Below are 20,540 nucleotides of genomic sequence, written 5' to 3' on the forward strand. Positions count from 1 at the left end.
TTATATAGAGCTTTTTAGTTCTGGAAAGCTGTTCAATGACCGTTATTATGCTTAGAACAGTGCTTAGTGGTTACCTGGGCGGTTTCTAGTAGCAACGGTTTTCGAACTAGCATTCCTTCGCTTTCCCGATTTCCGTAAGTGTAAGGACGTGACCGGCGCCGTTTTTGACGTTCAAATGTTGAACTCTCGAATTGTGCACATTGAGAATGGTGGCTAGTCTCAAGCCTCATATTTATTGGTTCTCTGTGCAACTTCGATTGTTCTGGTCAATCACGGAGTAGCTCATAACAGTTTCAGTAGTTTCACAATTGTTCTTACTTTTAGTTGATTTTCGAAACTTTTACTACTTATACACCCGCTTGAACATGGATCGAATCATACAACAATTAGGATGATCGATTTATCGGTTCGTGAGTTATATTGAGTCAAAGATAATTGAAACTCATTTTCATCAACAATGCGACGATAATGGTTAAAAAGTACTGTGCGGATCACTGCCTGAAACCCCCTAGGGCCCCTTGAAACGCCTCTGAGAACCCCTGCAGTGCCCCTGAAATCCCCTGAGACCTACTTCTTCTTCTTCTTCTTTATAGCTCTACGTCGCAACTGGGACTTGGCCTGCCTCGCTTCAACTTAGTGTTCTTTGAGCACTTCCACAGTTATTAAACTCCCGCCGAGCCCCTTGAGACGCCCCTGAGTCCCCATGCCTCACTGAGACCCCCTAAAACGCCTCTGACGGGCCCCCTAAAGCCCAATGAGTGGACCCTAAAACCTCCTTAAACGCCCCTGAGACTTTCTAGTTCCCCCTGAAACGCTCCTGCAACCTCCCTTTGCTCTCCCCTATAAACGCCCCCTGACCACCATTGTCATAGTTACTGATGTTATATATTACATTTTCTTATGCACAATATTGGTTCTGAGTAGCACTCCCTCTTTTTATGCGGGGCATAAAGAAAGGTATAAATCTAAATTTCATAAAAATAATCTGCATAAAAAGTGGTTTTGGTGTAACTTGAAATATCAAAATGTACTTAAATTGTAGTTTGTAATAAGTAGGTTCATCAGTTATTACGGCTATAGATTTTGAAGTTTCAATCAAGGCTTCAAAGCAGTTTAAAAAACCAAAAGGAATTTTACGCTACTTGCAAATCTCACAAATAACTATGATCTAATTCTTTTTATATAATTTGGCTGCTCTAACTGCGTTGTATGATAGCATGTATGGATCATACATAATATAATGTACGGAGAGGCGGCTGCGCTAAAACCAAGCCAAGCTAAAGCCCTAGGGAAAGAGACCCATATCCAACTTTTACTTGACGTCAATTAATCAAACAGGTTCCGAAAAGCCTACCCCAAAATTCAACTTTGCCATTCGTTACCCTCGGGAAATTGCACCGGATTAGCGCAAGCGCTTTGTTTACTTGATAGCGCTAATTACGACCTATATTGTGCATAACACTTATTGCTTATACCTACTTCCTTCCGTCATTTTCGACATTGAATGCAATTGTCGGCGTTTTTATGTGTATCACTATTATTTAGCTGTCGTCTATGTAGCTGACCCAATCACTCCGGTCCAATCGGTGCAGTGGTGACAGAACAGGTGTGATCGATCGGAACAAACTGCACTGTGCGCATATGAGCAATCTATGTTTCAGTAGGTAACGATATGACCATGTGCGTCACGTGTGCCACCCGGATCGGACCCTGGCTGGTTCACAGACACAGACCGCGACCGCGGCGGCGGATTGCAATAAATTTTGCGCACTGCAACGAGATAGCCAACTGCCTTTTGTCGTTATGCACGCATGCACCCGTGACTGTTGTATGTAGTCGGAAGAACCCAGACACGGAGTGTACCCAGCCTTACAATTGTCACGAGCAGTTTAAGCGGTTATAGCGTACAGCCAGCCAGTAGAGGTTTTTATGTGATTTAACAGGCCACATGAGATCGATTGTCTATGATGCCTTTGCTTGGCTAGAATTATCACGAAGGAAGCGTGACCTTTTCCTGCGTGCATTTCTGTGATAAAACATCATTGCATTGGATACTGCACGATTCTTAATACAAATCCTTTTACCGAGCATGTGACAGTGATCTATCAGCAGGAAATAATGTACGCAAGTATATGTAGCCTTGTATGTAACGTACAAAATAATGATCGATTTTAATAAAAGTGCCTTTGATCATCGAAAAATTATTGTCTTTCAGCGCAAAAATGAAGTAAAACGGGTAGGTACTTATGTGTAGAGAACGGTCAGGTCCAATAAGGGTTCGTTCAAATATTTCGTAACGCTAAGAGGGGAGGGAGGGGGTCTAGCGATGTGTTACGCTCCATACAAAATTTCAAAATTTCCCATACAAAAGTTGTTACGTGGGGGAGGGAGGGGGTCCAAAATTGTCAAATTTTGCGTTACGTAATATTTGAATGAACCCTAATATGAAATCCATCATCAAATGCTACATAATTCTACATATAGCTAATAGCTATATGTGAGCGGTTAAATTTGCCTTCCTGTCTCGTACGCAGTTATTCCTGTGAACATAGTAATCGCAAATATGTCAAATTTGACAGCTTAATATTTGAAAACAAGGTAATACAGAAATGCGCATGCGCCTCTAATATTTACGGTATCGTAGTAATATTTCCCATGTTATGCCTGTTGACCGTTCTTTTTCAATACACTCTCGATCCAAAGTTTTGTAATATTTAAAAAAAAATGTTTTTGTGCTTTATATTTTACCAATTATTGCACGATTTTTTTGTCATCATGTACCTACTCGGCTCTCTTTTTTAAAAGATGAGGTGTCCTTCAGTTTAACCCATATCCGCCCAACGTCCTATTTATAGGATAGATGCCCCGAACGGCAAGCTTCCTATACATGGGACAGTCCTTTTGACGTGAATATCTCAAGAATTAAGCAAAATTTTAGATTACTTTCTTCAGAGAAGATGTTCTTCACAGCCACACCTTGTTCATAGTGGACAATATATTTTGTGACTAGTTCACTAGGTGGCGTAAATGATGCTGTAAAAATTACACATTGTCGCGATTTACTAGCTTCATTTCCAATGCGAAAGAAACTTATTTCCCTGGAATCTTGACAATGGTGATTGATTTATAGATTATGTTGACGCTGGGAACACTGGCTATGTCTAACGCGATAGAAAGTTCTTTACGTACAGACTGTACAGTACAGTACGTATGACACTGATACATGATCAGCAGTTGTCAAAGGTAAGTGCAAAAGAAGGAAGCGATAGAAGATGGCGCAGTTTGGCTCTCTTAATAAGCTTAAATAATTTGATATTCTACCTAAACCTACACTCTTGAAAAATTACACGTGACATAAACCATCAACGAACGTAAAATTTTCATGATTGAATGGCAAATTTGACTCAATTTTACATCCATCATGTAAGTTCAAGTTGATTGCCCAAGATGTCAACAAACCAATCTGACCAGGTACGTAGAAACAGTTTTACATTCATGGTCTATATCACAACTCGGTGATATGGCCGAGAGATATAGTCCGTGATTCTCAATCAGCGAACTAGTGTTCGAATCCAGTTCAATATTTTACTTTCATATGTTTTATTTGTGATAAAAGCCGTAAATTTGTGTGGAACGGGCCGCTCCTTGTGCACCCAAGTGGACTTTAATTTACATGAATTTTTCTAAGAGTGTATTAATTTGATGTCATAATTAAATCTAATTGGAGTGAGTGAACTTAAATTACTAAGGACAGCGTGATTGCCCCCGAAAAGCTAGTTTTTGGGACGTTTTTGGCCTTCCAAAATTTTAGTAATTTTTGCTCAATTCCTACAACATTAATGTCAAAAAACAAATAACGACAAAGCATTGGAGAATATGATGCCGTTTTAAAATGTTCAACTTATTACGTATATTAGAGATGCTGTAACACGACGTTGGCGCGTCGTCGTTGTTTTGTGGGTCGTCGGCGAGTGCGAGTGCGGTCGGTTAGGAGTTGATATATCGTTGCGGACAATCTGCACGCTAACAAATCCGTTCTCGAAAACGTCAACATTGAGTCACGTATATGGGAACAAGCAGAATATTCGTTTACGAAAATACACCATGAATAAAAATCACAATATTGTGAACTGTGTTCCACAACGTGCACGTAACGCCTTGCGAATGCCCCGATCATAGATCAAAAATCACGAAAACGGGATCTATGTTCTGCTGCTCCTCATTTTAGTCACACAAGCGGGAACATGGTTCCCGGTAAAGAGAATTTAGTTCATGGGAACTGGAACTCAAATCACGAAATTGATAACGTAGTTCATGGTGTGCCGTAGCTTCTTCTTCTTCTTCTTGGCGTAACGTCCTCACTGGGACAAAGCCTGCTTCTCAGCTTAGTGTTCAATGAGCACTTCCACAGTTTTTAACTGAGAGCTTCCTCTGCCAATGACCATTTTGCATGTGTATATCGTGTGGCAGGCACGAAGATACTCTATGCCCAAGGAAGTCAAGGAAATTTCCTTTACGAAAAGATCCTGGACCGACCGGGAATCGAACCCGTCACCCTCAGCATGGTCATGCTGAATACCCGTGCGTTTACCGCCTCGGCTATATGGGCCCCTAGGTGTGCCGTAGCTATGATAGAAATATAAAAAAAACGTGAATTTGTTCCAGTAGCCTGATCAGTGGACGAAAACGGAGTCAATATTCACTGGAACAGATTGTAATGGAGAATAAGTATAGTTTATTGGAATAATCCAAATTCAAGTAGTTACCAGCATTTAGTTGAACTTACTTGAAAAAATGTTCGAGGTTTATCACAACTCAAAACGTAAACGGGCACTAAGTCTTGTAATCTTGTAATTAGCATTGTAAGATTTCGATGACCGAAATGATCGTAATTTCACAATTGTTAATTCCGTTTGCGAAGGTCAATTTATTCACTAGTTACTCCGGAATCCCATTTCCTAATACTCAACACTTTTATTAACGATGAAAGCACTAAAAAAAGATGAAATCACATCACTTAACCATTGGTGTTCCATCAACAATCTACCATTCAGTGCGGTGATACACAAGCCATACGGTGGTTCTTAGCAGCAGAATATTTGTTTTTGGCAGCCACAAGAACAATTTCACTTGAAATAATGAATTCAGCAACACAAGAATTATAATTACATATTTTTAGTTTACTTCACACTTTTGATTTTATTTGGCGGCCGGTTTGTTTTTATTTGCGAGCGTTACTAAGAATGACAGCGTTCGTGAACACTGTTCACAATAAAAAGAACCAAATTCTGGATATCAAGATTTCTTTGAAAGCGTTACTCAATTGCAAGAACGGCATGATTGAGTTCCAGGATTTGTGATTTTTTTTGTGTAAACAAGATGCATCGAGTCACGTAAGGTACCCCGGGGCAAGTGGGACCTAAAAAAATGCTAGTTTGGTTTTGTCAAGCCAAAAAATTCTAAACATAAATAATTTTATAATTCCAATGGTTCTAGAAGACATTGTTGGTATATTTCTTCTCATTAACGTTCATTAAAACTGTTTCAAAGTTTTTAATTTCTGTATATTATGCATATAACGAAAAGTGGAGCAGATCTTCATTCACACCGTATAACGAGGCAAGTGGGACCTATCCGGATTTTTTGTACAAATGGCTTAATATAGTTGCTGCATATATGTAAGGTAGCATAAATTATAAATATCTTATGCGAATAGCTATGTTTGGCGATTTATGTTGGAAAAGTTTTGTGGTATCGTGCATAAATTACGTAACACATATAATAACGAATCACTAAAAAAATGGTTCAACTCTAGCAGCTCATGCAAAACAAATTGATTTTATTTATTAAAAAAGCGCCCTAGGGTTAAATGCCGAAAGATTGCCAAACTTACTTTTCATAGTACGTAGTTGATGAGTCTCGCCAAAAGATTTTTCAAGATTAACAGATGTTATGTTTTCCCTTACATAATTTTACGATCATTAAATAAAGATTTTTAAATCGTGAACTTCGAATAAGTGTTTTTTTAATTTGTTCATACTTTATGGAACCGGCAACATTAACATTCAGAAAAACTCATTATGCAGCGAAAAACGAAAAAATAAAAGAATTTGCTTGAACAAAAATATGAAAATAGATAATCTCGGAAACATATATTCTACCAAAACCATTACCATTTTAAACAATGGCTTCATCATCAGAATAGAAGCAGTTAAGTATAATTCGACGATTGATTACTCATGGCGCCGATTTTTACTTCACTTTTGTGTAAATTTCAACTGAGGCTGAAGAAAGCGAGATCAAACTATGAAATTTTGTTTGTTTACTCTCATAGGTCTCACTTGCCCCAGATGCTGAAATGCACTGGGGCAAGTGAGAGCAGCCAACAAAAGGTAATAAATGAAAAGAAATTACAGTTTTTTCGCTTAGAATAATTTGCAAGCACTCCAAATATTATCCTGAAATCGGAAAAGTTTCAATTTATTTGTTATTCTATTTTAAAACGACGAATGTAGTAGAGTACGTTAATCTCACTTAGTGAATTGAAAATTACATATGAACAACAATAACATATATGGTATCTTTTTGGTGAGAACAATAACAATTTTTGAATTCAAAGTATCCGTTGGTGTGATACCTATGTTTTCTATGAAGAATGTTTGCCTTAAAACTAACAAATAAAAAAAATTATAGCTGTAGGTCTCACTTGCCCCGGATTCTCACTTGCCCCGAGGTACCTTATATGGAAACAAAATCACGATTTGAGCTCGACAATGAGTTCGGGGTTCCGTGATTTTTTGTTCGCATATACTGGAACGGATTTTTCAGCGTGATGTAGTATTTGTAGTTGGACGTGTGCGCCGAAGCCGTTTTCACCGGCGGCGGCGTTCATATACTATAGTAATTTGAGGCAGTGGCGGCGGCGGCGTAACCAGCGTGACCTTATTTTTTAATTTTTGATAGTGAAATATAAAATACTTCTTTAAAAATCTGTGAAGGAATATCTGAAAGAATTCCCGGAGGAATCTCTAATCCCAGGAAATATTTCTGAAAGAATAGTAGGAGGTGTTCCAAAAAGAAACCTTCTAGGTATTTCTTAGGTAACCCCTGACGAAATTTCCAAAGGGATTCCTGGTGGACTCCTGGAAGAATTTCCGTAGGAATCACTGAAAACTCTCTGAAAATTCTGAAAATCATAAAAAAATGAAAAAAAAAAAACAATCAAGGTAATCTCTTACTGATATTCATGAAAAATCCTAAAACTACTGAAGGATTCTTAAGTTATATTTCAGAAGGAATTCCTTAGTAAGTTTTAGACGAAATCCATGACGGAATTCCTGAAATAATTATTGGAGGAATGTTTGAATAAATTGTTTATCAAATTCCTGAAGAAATCCATGGAGATACTCTTGAGCGAATCCCTGCAGGATTACATATGTGAAAGAATCCCAGGGATTTTTGCTGGAATAATTCTAGGAAGAGTTTCTGGAAACTCTTTCTCAGAAACCCTTGGTAGAATTCCTACAAGGATTTATTAATAAATATTTAGAAAAAAAATATCCTGCAAGAATTCCCTGCGGAATTTAAGAAGATATTTTAAAAGAATTCCCTGAAATAATGTCTGGAGAAATACTTTAACTTCTGTAAAGGTTCCTAGAAATTTACAAAGGAATATATGTTACACTTTCAAGGATTTTTTACTGAAGATCATTCTAAATTTCTTAAAGAACCCGAATAAAAATTCCTAATGGTATGCTTGGCAGACAGTGGCGTTGTCAGAAATTTGCTCTGGGAGGGGTCTTCGACGATCAATGATAACTTTTTTAATTTGACGCTCACTTTTCGTAAACAACAATGAGTAATGAGGTCAAATACATTGAATTTGAGTCGTAGTTTGCATAGCGGCGCAGCCGAAAAAAAAATTCGTCAGAGTGTGTTTTGTGCAGAAAATTTGATCCAACAACTTTGTCTCTGGAGGGGGGGGGTTAACCCTGAATCCACCACCTCCACCCTCCCCCCCCGTGGCTACGCAACTGTTGGAAGATTTTCAGAAGCAATTTCTAGTGAAATATATGAAGGAATACACTAGAATACATGAAGGGACGGGCCAGGGATTGAACCCATGACCTTCTGCATACGAATCAAAAGCGGTAGCCACTACACCACCAAGCCCGTCCTTGCTGTAGGAAATCATGTGCATTTGGTGCGTGGGTGAATCTTTTTCGACCGCAGTTTCTTCTGGAGCCCGTAGTAGGCCCGACTTCCGCTGATGATGCGCCTCCGAATTTCACGGCTCACGTTGTGCATATTTCGGCTCGCGGCACGAAGCCGTTGCGGGATGCGTTGAGCTTCTGATAGAACTTCCGTGTTTCTTGGGAACGGCACAGCAGCTCCATTTCTTCACACTCCGCTTCTTCTAGGCGGCGCTTTTTCTCCCGAAAGAGGCGGGTCTGCTGTTTCCGCTTCTGTTTGCTCCACGTTCTGTCGCATCCAAGCATTACCGCCCTCGCTGCGTTCTTCTCCTCCAAAACCGTTCTGCACTCTTCGTCGAAACATTCGTTCCGTTGATTCCGTTCCACGTACCCGATGTCCAGCAGTCCTCTAGAGGGGCTTCATCGAGCTCGCCCTCGTCTGGCAACGCGGCCTCGAGATTCTGCGCGTATGCTGAGCATTAGCGGAGCCAGCTTTTTCTTTTTTCTTTCTCACACTCCTAAACATACAAGAGAAAGATGGAAGAGGGGGCAGCTTGCCCTCTCTTTCTTCTCGCTCTTTCTCTTGCATGTTTAGGAGAGTGAGTAAGAAAAAAAGAAAAAGCTGATTCCGCCAATGATGCTGAGGCGACATCCGGTTGCTTCAGTCGCTCTAGGTTGTTGATGACGGAAAGTTTTGGGCGCAGTTTGACCATCACCAGATAGTGGTCGGAGTCGATGTTGGCGCCACGATAGTTCCTGACGTCGATAATGCTGGAGAAGTGCCGTCCGTCAATCAGAACGTGGTCGATTTGAGATTCCTTCTGCTGTGGTGATCTCGAGGTGTAACGATGAGGGAGTGTAGAATTAGCATTTATGTTAAAATACACGTTAATAAAAACTAATAAAAAAAAATGTAACGATAAGGGAGGCTGTGTTGGAAAAGGATGCTATAATGGCCATATTTTTGGAGGCGGCGAAATCAATGAGTCGTAGGCCGTTTTCGTTCGTCTGCTGGTGGGCGCTGAACTTACCAATCGTCGGTCTGAATTCCTCCTCCTGACCTACTTGAGCGTTCAAATCTCCTATGATGATCTTGACGTCGTGGCTTGGGCAGCGATCGTACTCGCGTTCGAGCTGCGCGTAGAATGCGTCCTTGTCATCATCAGTACTTCTGGAGTGTGGGCTGTGCACGTTTATTATGCTGAAGTTGAAGAATCGGCCCTTGATCCTCAAGCTGCACATTCTTTCGTCGATCGGCCACCAACCGATCACGCACCTCTGCATATCACCCATCACGATGAAAGCTATTCCCAGATCGCGTGTATTGCCGCAGCTCTGGTAGATGGTATGATTGCCTCTAAACGTTCGCACCATGAATCCTGTACAACACTCCTCCTGCAGCGCTACGATTCCGAATCCGCGGTCCTTCAGTAGATCGGCGAGTATGCGGGTGCTCCAAATGAAGTTGAGAGATCGGCAGTATCGGTAGTACCGAGTTTCTAATCGCAAGTCCTTTTTGTTCGCAGGGGTCGTTGCCGTAGGTCTCGGTTCGTATTACATATTCTGTTGCTGATTTTCCGCATGTGTGATTTTTTTGCATGTGTTTAATAGTTTTAAGTTACCTTACATTTGTCCATCCTATGTGTATCTATCGTGTAATCCAATTTGTCTGTACTATTGTTTTAAGTAGTAAGAATAACAAATTTATTTAGGAATCAATTCAGAAATTGATTTAGGATACTTACAATTCATTTTACTCAAATTATTAACTTAACCTGGGAGCGGTCGCATCGTGTACTGAGTACACGCACCATAAAAAATGCACGCATGTGGTACACAGCGTGAGCGCGGCGTCATTACAAGTAGTCAAAGACGCGACTGCTCGAGGGTTAACATTGTAGTGGCATTTCGTGATTAATCTTTATTCGTGTTTACATTGCTAGACAGTTGAGGTAACGTTTCTCCCTATCATACTACGGAATCAGCTTTGACCATCTCAGCTGATATGCGATCGAACCCCGGGGCCCGGTTCGATTTCATGCCACACGGATTGCTGTTTTGCGTCGAACCCTTGGCGAATCATGCTGAGGTGTAAATGGCGTGGTCATAGGCGCCAACTTGTGACTAAGTGGTGCTGTTTGCGAAGCTCTTCAAAATTGAACAATAACTTTTTCCAGGTCAATGTACTATTTTTCGCGTATATATGTCTAAATAAAATAAACTGCGTCGATATTTCCGAATTTCATTGATTTTGATGATTATTGATCAAAAAAAGCACGTGAAATTCTATTCTATTATGGTCAATATCGTATTTTACAGATCATCGTGTTGAAGCATATTGTGGCATTTCGCGTGCAGACAGAGTGGACCATGTGTCTCTAAGAAAAATAGTTGAAATTACCTTATTCTTCGTAATCCTTTCCAAATCAAAATATGTTTGTTTAGTAGCTGTTGGGCATCATATTGAAATGTACTAATACCCGTTTCATGAAGAAATTGATTTTACCGATAATTTAAGAATCGTGTACTTGGTTCACTCTGTCTGAACGAATTTTTGAAAAATGTCAGTCCTCTGAATAAATTACTATGAACTGTGTAACTACAATATTTCAAAAACGTACCGACCTATGAAAAAACATTTAAAAATTGTTAGCTATCAAATGTTCAAGTTAAGAATTCTTAAATAGCTCATTAATTGACTGCCCTTCATGTGATATTGAACTGTTGTACTTGGTCCACTCTGACTTAACATAAAACTTGAAAATGATAATCAACAGTGTAATAACAGAAATATCAAATTCCAAACTTCCTGCTCACATTATACACTACTCCTATTAACTGTTGTCTTACTTGTGCCTAATTTTTTCATCAAATATATAAAACTTGAGTGTGAACTGTAGTTGGTTGAAGATTTTCCAAAAACCGTTCAGTCAGAGTGGACTAAGTACAATCAATTACTTAGCAATTTCTCGGTTTCAAGCTTTTTTTTACGTTTTTTCGCGATCAATACAGAGCGATGATGTGATGAGTAGTTATTAAGATTTATGGGAAAAATTCAAGAACATTTGTTAAAAAACTCAAAACTTATAGAGTTGCAAACTTTAAAGCCGTTTATCTTGAAATTAAGTAAAAGACACATGGTCCTCTCTGACTTGACGCCGACCATCTGTGATCCACTGCTTTCTCCGGGTGCGTAGCTCCCGCAGCCGGTGGCGATGAAGGCGTTCTTGATAGCGCCTGATCTTCTACGCTTCCACCTTCCGGAATATCCGCAGCACGGATCTCTAGTTTCACGACGAAGAATATTTTCACTGTCCATTCCGTGAAAAATTCCGTAGAGAATTAATCAGTTTTCAAGACTAGTACTGGAAACAATATTGTCCACCTGGTGGTCCTGGAACAGGTTTGCCCATGCCGCCTGATATATCGAAATTTGCAGATTTTTTGGGGTGAATTAATGAGTGTAAAATACACATTCTACCGTGACGTTACATCGTTTTGACGCCTTTTCAATAAGATTTTCCACTATAACTCGTAAATACGACGATAAACCTCAAACGTTTTTGCATATTCGGATTCCTTGTAAAATCTATCTATCTATATAAATAAAAATAGAATGGTGTATGTCACGAATAGACTCGGGAATCTACACCATTCTTTCAGTATTCGATTCGTGCAAAAATTCGTGCAAAATTCGAAAATAATAATTGGGAAAATCGACCGGGAACGCACCGTAAACGAAAAAGTTTGAAATTTCTTTTTTGCGGGGTATTTTTCTACAGAGTTGTACGTCAGAAACACAGTACGACGTTTGCCGGGACAGCTAGTTTGCAATAGGCCTAATTAGAAGACGTTTCAAATCAGCTGATTCTGGGGGCCTTTGACAGTTCTTTTATGAAAACGACAGTTCAGCGTTTGCGCCTTTGTCCGGCAGTTGTAAACAATGGCATACACGGACCTGTCAACTGAAAAGGCCTATAAATATGATGTTTTTAACAATTAGGCTAAGTGTACCAGTTAGGGGCTGTCCATAAACCACGTGGTCAGGAGGGGGGGGGGGTTCGGCCAATGACCATTTTGTATGGACAAATAAAAAATTTTGTATGGACTAAGGACCACGCGGGGGGGGGGGTTTATGGACAGCCCCTTATGGCTATAGTACCTCAAATTCGCCATAGTTGATTTTCAACCTTTAATGATACAAATCAACAAGAAAAAAATCGTGAACAACAGATCACGAACACAAAAGATGATTGCAATCATTCAAACTTCACAATTTGCTCAAATTATGGTAGAAATAAATCATTTTTCTTAACTTTTCGGCTTCCTTGCACCCTATTTCGCCATAGTGTACCAGTTATGGCAACTCCCATAAGGAATGCATGTAAATAGTGCGAAGTGGAACCCAAATTAACAAATGTGTCCATAACTGGTACAGGGTTCCTATCATTGGCACACGCCGTAATAAATACTAAAAGTAATTTTGGCTCCGTTTCTATATTTTTCCTGTAAAGTATTAAAACAAATCAATCATTTGACTTATTGTTTACATTCGTCGGTCTTCTTCTTATTTTTGTAGAAATAGTTTTTCTTAGGTGGTGCGATAACTGGTACAGGCACCCTAGTTTTAACAATTAGTTTTTAGTCGGGGCCCAAACAGATGGGCATGGGTTCGATCCCAGCCCCGGCACTTGTCAATGCTCTTTCGCGCTGAGAGCAGCTGACACTGCCCATGGCTCACCCGGATACTTGGACATCGGCGAACGGCAACCCATAATGGACCCCCAATCGGACTAGAAACAGGAACAACCAACAGCCACACATCAACATCCTCGAGCTCATCATTCTACCATGGACAGGGTAGAAAAGTGAAAGCAGCGCAACGGCAACCAGTTCGATATATGTAGTACAATAAGAATGGAATACATTTAGGCTTTGTCAAAGTGTAAGTACAGCTGCCAAGCCAATGGGAATCGTTCACGCAGTGCTCTAGTGGACAATAGAGCTGTAAATTAGGTTAAGTGATTGAAGAATAAAAAAATATTTTTGGCAGAAATTAAAACCAAACGACTATTAAACTGAAAGTCCTTGATCTACCAAACAACTTTACTGAAGCAACAATATTATTAAATAATCAGGATCCTGAGATAAACGAAACCAAAAATGTGTATGCCCTTTAGCGCCTAGGATTTGAAATCAAACGGCCCATCAATTGAAAGTTCTTGGTTAGCCAAACGACTTTGTCGAGGACACCAACTGTCTCACTAACAAGGATCTTGAAATACATGGGATGGAATTAACGTCAGTGTTACGTCTGTCTTTGATATCACAAGAATCACCGAATCATATATCTCAGGACCCTGATTACTTAGAGTGCTGATGTCTTCGGAAAAATTGTTAAACTTTTCAAGGTTCTTCAGTTAAAAAGTCTTTTGGTTTAAGGTTCTACTGGCCTAGTGATAGTTGAAAATTTTAAAAATCATGCACTTTATATTTATTCAGAAAAGAAAAGTTGTAACTTTTTCTAGTGCCCAAAAATTTCCAAATTTTGACTGCTAGTTTCTCAACTAGTCAATGCTTCCCGTAACGTGGGTAGATCACCTCAGAATGGTGCGTTGCGGCGTAAGATCTACCAAATCAAGTTTTGATCGAAATTTTTCTGCCTAAAACAATCAGGCAGTAGTTTACAAATATTCCAAGATCAAAGTTTAATGCACTTTTCTGATGTTTATGTAATATTTTTGTTTCAATTTTTCTGCTAATCAATATTTTATTTAAAATTTATTGTATGATACAAATTAGATTGTAAAAATATATAACTGTGGCGAGCGTATCACTAATATGTAGCTTATTCGACGTCAATGTTAATATTATGTAATATTTCAGATTCTCAACCGAAAAATCAAGTAATACAAATAAATGCCATTACGATGACGAGGAAACCAGGACATATTGGGCAGATAACTATTTCGGAGCAGTCTAATAATGATGTACCTGAACGTTGACCAACCGCATTCTTTGGAGTACCCTTCCACTAACAACACCTAGAACAACACCCATATCCTCTTGACACCTAGGCCTGAGAAGTCGTAGAACTTTCTACATATTTCTTTAGGTGTCTAACTAACCATCCTTTCATATTCCTCAGCAGTCGCAAGGACGAGGCCAGAACAACTCTCGACTGTTGGAGGATTACGTCAGTCTTGTTGAGAAGTCAGAGATAAGTCTCCAATCTTTGTGTTTTGGTATCCGACGGGAAGGACGCAATCCTCATAACTGTGGTCTATGGCTGTACTACCTACGAAATTTGTGCGACTTGCTTAATGCTTATTTTTACTTTTTCAGTGGTAACCAGGTAAATGATTAAACCATGACAATTTCTCGTACGCGTTTTCGCCAAGGAAAACACCCCATTAAGCCCTATCCAATTTCCAACTCCAGATATCTATGAAGTGGGCCAAGTTCTTGGACATATTCTGAGTAGATATCTAATCAACATTTCCTCCCCATCCCCGGTGATCGTAAGGACCTGGCCAGGTGTCGAGAGTTCGTTAAATGAAAGGTTTGTCAAGTCCCAGGCAACTTTTCTGGCGCATTAAACTTCTCTATCGACAGCCACCCCAGGATGTGTACAGTCGGCTATGCTATGCTTGTTTCTCAACTAGTCAATACTTGTAGGAAACTTTTTGAGAAACTCTAATCATATGCAAACTATTATAAACTTTTTATTAGCGTCGCCAAGTGGCGAAATCTTACATACAATGGTTAAGCAGCTGTAAGACTTTTACTTATCAAACAACTTCCCCAAAGACACCTCTCTAAGTACTAAGTACTAAGTACTAACTCTCTAAGTAATTATATTTTTTTTTCACTGTTAGGTCTATTCGTCTCTGAGATCATAGAAGTTGATGCCCCTAAGCAGTATGCAGATCCTCTGGAATGCCTTTGATTCAACAAGTTCTCGCACACATCTTAAAGCGTTTTTACTTGAATTGATGACATTGAGGAGATTATTGAATAAATGTTTATTTTGACGGCGTGATGAGTTTTATGCTGAACAATCTAAGTATCTGGCGATGCGAAGTAATGGATCTTAGCGGTCTAGTCTTTGGGACAAAATTAGAAGAGTATGGGTGGTACTAAGCCGAAGATGGACGTCTTTGTCATCTTCATGAAGGAGCATTCATACTTCTGATAGGAATAATTTGGCCCTCCGAGCCATTTATCACAAAACGGGTTTTCAATAGAATAAAGTTCCCCTTGAAGCAGTGAAAATAATGCAATAAATAATTCACAAATTCGGGCAAACATGGCTGATTATTCTGATTCTAACATGATGTGCATTTTCGTGACGTTACAACGCGAGCAGAACCCTGCTTGAAAGTGAACGGGCGTTGTTAAGTCACGAAATGTAAAAGCCGATTATCCAATAGCAAATCCGAAATTTATATATTTTATTTCATTGAATTGAAGAACAAACCAATCAATTTCAATGGTGGGAAAAAATTTCAGAATAACATAATAATCCGAGTAGATTTTTTAAGATGGTGGGGGCAATCCATAAACCACGTGGTCATTTTTTGCGAGATTCTGAACAAACCCCCTCTCCCGTATGGACCGTGGTCTTTGCCCGAAACCCCCTAGCATGACCACGTGGCTCATGGATGGTCCCTTGGTAGCGCGGTAGAGGGGTCGGATTCTAGCGCGTTGTAACGTCACGCTACTAATATGCATTTTAAACAAGTTTTTTTCTAATGAAAACTAAATGTTCAATAGGTCAAATATATCGGAAATTTTACAAGAATTCCGAATATGAAAAAATATTTTGAGGTTTACAATCGTTTTCATGAGTTATCGTGGAAAATCTGACAACGAATGACCTCTTGACCTGACTCATTCGTCCTTAAGAACTTTGGCTTAAAACCCATTCTGCCTGCATAGCTCTAGGGTGGTTAAGGCTATGTCGATATAGATTTTTCATACTAAAAATATACTTTTCGCCTGAATTGCGCGATGTTTTATCCGGAATGGATTATTATGGAGGGGGCCAGGCCCCCCTGGCCACCCCCTATTTACGCTAATGTCTGCCTGACGTACTTCAGCCTAACGAACTTCGGCCTAATGACCAAACACTGTCCATTCGGCCTAATGGACTACTATCGCGTCACCACTTATTTTTCATGAAATATCTGTGTAATTGTATAATTTCCCTTGAAACATTTCAGCAATAAACTTTATTTGCAGAATTGCTCCAATATATGTTTCAGCATTTCGTTCACCACTGTACACATTTCACACGTATGCTAGATTTTCCACCGGAGTTTCCCAGCGGCGAACGTAAACATTCTCACCCACACAAAGACATTCGCTCCCATCATCTCCCATCATCAGAGCCTTCCTCTCTCTTTAGCATCATCTACCTCAGGCATAAACGCCTGTATTTAGGCACCCGTTCGCTTCGCAATGCTCTCAGTTTTCCGCGACACATCCAGTGAACAGGAAACACGGTGGAAAAGTTTCCCTCCGTATAGGGCACACACCGACCCAACTCAGCACTAGTAGTACTCCCAAGGTGATGTGCATATTCTTTGATCTCAGGCGTTGCCATAGTGCCACCCTCCTCCCTGTGTATAGCATACCCACTGGGAAATGAAGCAACTCCGAGGTCCGTGCTAGGCCAGTGCCAGTGCCAGTGTGGCCTTTTTGCCTTGAATTAATCTACAAATTACCAGGATGACTGTGCAAATTTAGTGCCCTTTTTCGTCGAATTCATTAGCGGTCAAAGTGCGCGTCGTCGCCAGGTCAGCCAGCAGACAATTGATCAACCATCAAGGATATGTGTGGGTACCTTTTCGGTGGTGGTGGGCCCCAACAACCTTCAAGGAGAGGCGTAAAAAAGTGTCCTCGTTCGGTTCGGAACACGTCGACGACGACGGTGCGTAGTCGTAGGTAGAGGATGCAATGGGCGACGACGGTAGAAAAGTGATTCGAAGAAAATGGCCCTCAGGTTGTAACACATCTGAGCTAGCTACTGTGTACGGCATGGCATGATGATGATGATGACGATAATGATGGTGGTGCTCCAGTGATGAAAATTGCAACAGCAGCAGCAGCAGCCGTAACCAAGTGCTTACCGTGGGATCAAATTACCGCAAATCCTTCTAGTTGAGGCTGGACGAAGATTTTCTTACACGAGGTCACTATCGTACCGATGCCGAGTGTCTAGAGTGTGTATTTTTACGAGAAAGCGCACGGTGTGTACGTACAGGTTTTATTGCAACAATAAAAGAGGAAAAAAAACTTCATCAATAAGAACACTTTGGAGTATTGAGCAAGGACGACAGGAGTCTAAGAGGCGCGGCCGGTGGAAACAGCAAGCTGAGAGGCCAATTAGGGCTTGTTGACTTTCGATTGTGCCAGCGGATGCAATAAAAGGAAGCTCGCAGAATTCAGGTAATTTGCTTTTATTGCTTTGCATTGATTTATCAACAACGATAGACACAACACCGATTAGTTGTAAACATTCGCAAATGGAAATTCATCGGTTCTTCGTCTTCGGAGACCAAACACCAAACGTCTTTATAATGTTACCATCGTTTCGGGTTCAAGCTATCAATTTAATCTGATATTAGTGGATATGTCAGACCCGAAGATACTCGTATAGATTCTAGATTGAACCGGAATTCAAATAATCCAAATATTCACCACACAGTTTGACCTTGAGTTTATGGTAGGTACATTTATTCTTCTTCAATCACTTAACTTAATTTATAGCTCTATTGTCCACTAGCGTACTGCGTGAGCGATTCCAATTGGAAGCTGTACATACACTTTGTACAGCGCCTAAATGTATTCTATTCTAATTTTACTACATCGAACTGGTTGCCGTTGCGCGTTGATTTCACTTTCTATCCTATCATGGTAGAATGATGAGCAACGAGGATGTTGGTTGTTCCTGTTTCCAGTCCGATTTGGGGTCCATTATGGGTTGCCGTTCACCGATGTCCAAATATCCGGGATCAATTGAGCCATGGGCTCAGAAGAGGGTCAGTGTCAGCTGCTCTCAGAGGGAAAGAGCAACTGACGAAAGTGCCGGGGCTGTGATCGAACCCATGACCATCTGCTTATGAAGCAAACATGTAGCCACTACGCCACGGGCCCCGGCAGGTAGGTACATTGTAGCTTTGAAATCTAAATAGAACCTAACCGCAAACGGGACCTGTGGCTTCATATGACTTCCGTAAAATGGGGTATGTTTGATAATGTGGAATACATTACCTATTTTATCTTGTAGCTGTGGCACGCACTTTGCGCAGTTGGACATTATGCCAAGAAAAAAAATCCAATTCACCGCAATCCCAACTTTTGCTGCTTTGCATTCGTTCCCTTCCTTATCCCGCGTCTCCGATGCATACGCTCTGCACGCTGGCGCTGTAAGGTGTTCATCGATATGCTGCTTCCACCTTTCGATCATTTCACGTCCGTCCGTCAAGAGGTTCCCGTCATTACTTACTAGATGGGCTACAACTCGTAATGGTGAGTCTACGCCGAATGAAGCATTCGCCTCCACTGGTCTCGGTACTGGGCCAATCGTGTCCACCCAAATAACATTTACAGAACTTAATTGATTTATTTTAGTTTTATGAAAGATTTATAAAGGTCATCCCTAATGCCACTGGTCTAAGTTTTAAGTAACACTAAAAGCTTTCTATAAAGCATCGATAAAATTGTCACAAGACTAAACGACACAGAAATTATTTGATTTATAAAAGGTTTTATAGCAGTTACCAAGAATATTATAAAATAACTTTTAAAAGACACATCGCTGCTTTGATAAGATGCCAGTGGATGCACTGTACCATATTAGATGGCCAAAACTAATACCAATTGTAATCATGGCTCAAACGCTAATGTATTTTTAATATTGATAGTGTGCTAATTCACCATTTTCAAAATTAGATCGAAAAAATGCTGTTTCAAAAATATATAGTAAATTTTGATGTGTTCAAACATTTTTGGCCATCCATAGCCCACCATAGTACAATGTCATTCAATACCGATTTGAGCGCCATCTCTTACAAAGTAGCGAAAACCACAGGTGGATTTGTTGCTGGGTTATTGTGGTAATGACGTGACTAATTACACTTATTGGAGTTATGCCGAAGGCATATCGGATTTATTGCCGGATGCACTTTTTTCTTGGTAAGTTGCTGCTGAAATATTGGAATTCCGAACTTTACCCCTGCTTTATGAAGTGGGATATCCGAATAAAATCATCTAAATAAAACATACCTTAATAATTCGATGCTCAAGGCAGCAAGCCAACAATAATCCACATTCAGAAAGGCGCATATGCATAGAATATACGAATTTAACTTTTTCACAGGTCAGAATTTATCTTCAAAACTGCACTATTTGGGAAGCGCGTTAATTTTGAGCACTCATAATCCACTTATTCACGGTAACATTGTTTCTGCACATAGTAAAATGCCTTAGAAATAGCGTTAGCGTTAGCGTAGTTACGGTATACTTCGTAGATTGGATACTAACAACATTCATGTCCCTTTTGCTAATCATGCTCAGATTTCTTTTCGGAACAAGGCCGGGGAGTTGGATTGGCTCCAATCTTATGCAAGAATACCAAAAGCACAAATGCCATTATTCCCGGCCACGCCCATCTTTACCGTAACTTGGGATAGGGGAAGGAAATGTTGATGTAGCACTTATTTAAGAGGCCTCCGACTCAGTGACACTCCCATAAGTACTACGGAGTGGGTGGTTGGGAGATGTATTATGTAGGTCAAGGAAAGCTGGCGAATGTCTCAGAAATCACCACAAAGTCACTTATAATCATGCATATTTACTAGTGATAATCGATAGAGAAAATCCATAAGATGAATGAGATGTCAACATTAGTTTGTTGTCCTTTTCTCACACTTGCAAATATATACTGGTTGTCAAAATTGGTCGAACAAAAATGAGCAACATGTTGGCTTTATTGCAAACTTGTTGTTGCTCTCCACTTTGCTTTGAAAACCTCTATAAGTGTGGTCCACTTGGTTGGAAGGCGTTCTTATCCCAAGTAACAATTTCATTGCTGATTGGTTTTGTTTGATTTTTATTAGCGTTTTATTACAGCAATAATTAAAACTCGCAGTTTTATGACTGCTTTTATGAAAACCATTGATAAAATGTTTTATAGTATACTTGAATATATCCATAAAGACAGATTTTAAGAGTAAACAAAACTTTCCGATTTGTAAACCTTCTGGCAATCATTATTACCACAATAAAACTGTTAAAACTCTCAACAGATGGCGATCCGTTCGATTAGTAATGACATCTGTT

General features: G+C 39.9%; 1 protein-coding gene across 1 annotated transcript in view; it reads left to right on the forward strand.

The window, feature by feature from the left end:
• The first annotated feature begins 16,558 nt into the window (after window positions 1-16,558).
• LOC115254158 (uncharacterized) overlaps window positions 16,559-20,540 on the forward strand; it is a 71,131-nt gene continuing 67,149 nt past the window's right edge. The window contains exon 1 of the mRNA XM_029871906.2: window positions 16,559-17,645. The gene's annotated coding sequence lies outside the window, so the exon portion shown is untranslated. The remainder of the gene's footprint in view (window positions 17,646-20,540) is intronic.

The sequence above is a fragment of the Aedes albopictus genome, chromosome 3 (assembly GCF_035046485.1).
Source record: "Aedes albopictus strain Foshan chromosome 3, AalbF5, whole genome shotgun sequence".
NCBI classification, from domain to species: domain Eukaryota; kingdom Metazoa; phylum Arthropoda; class Insecta; order Diptera; family Culicidae; genus Aedes; species Aedes albopictus.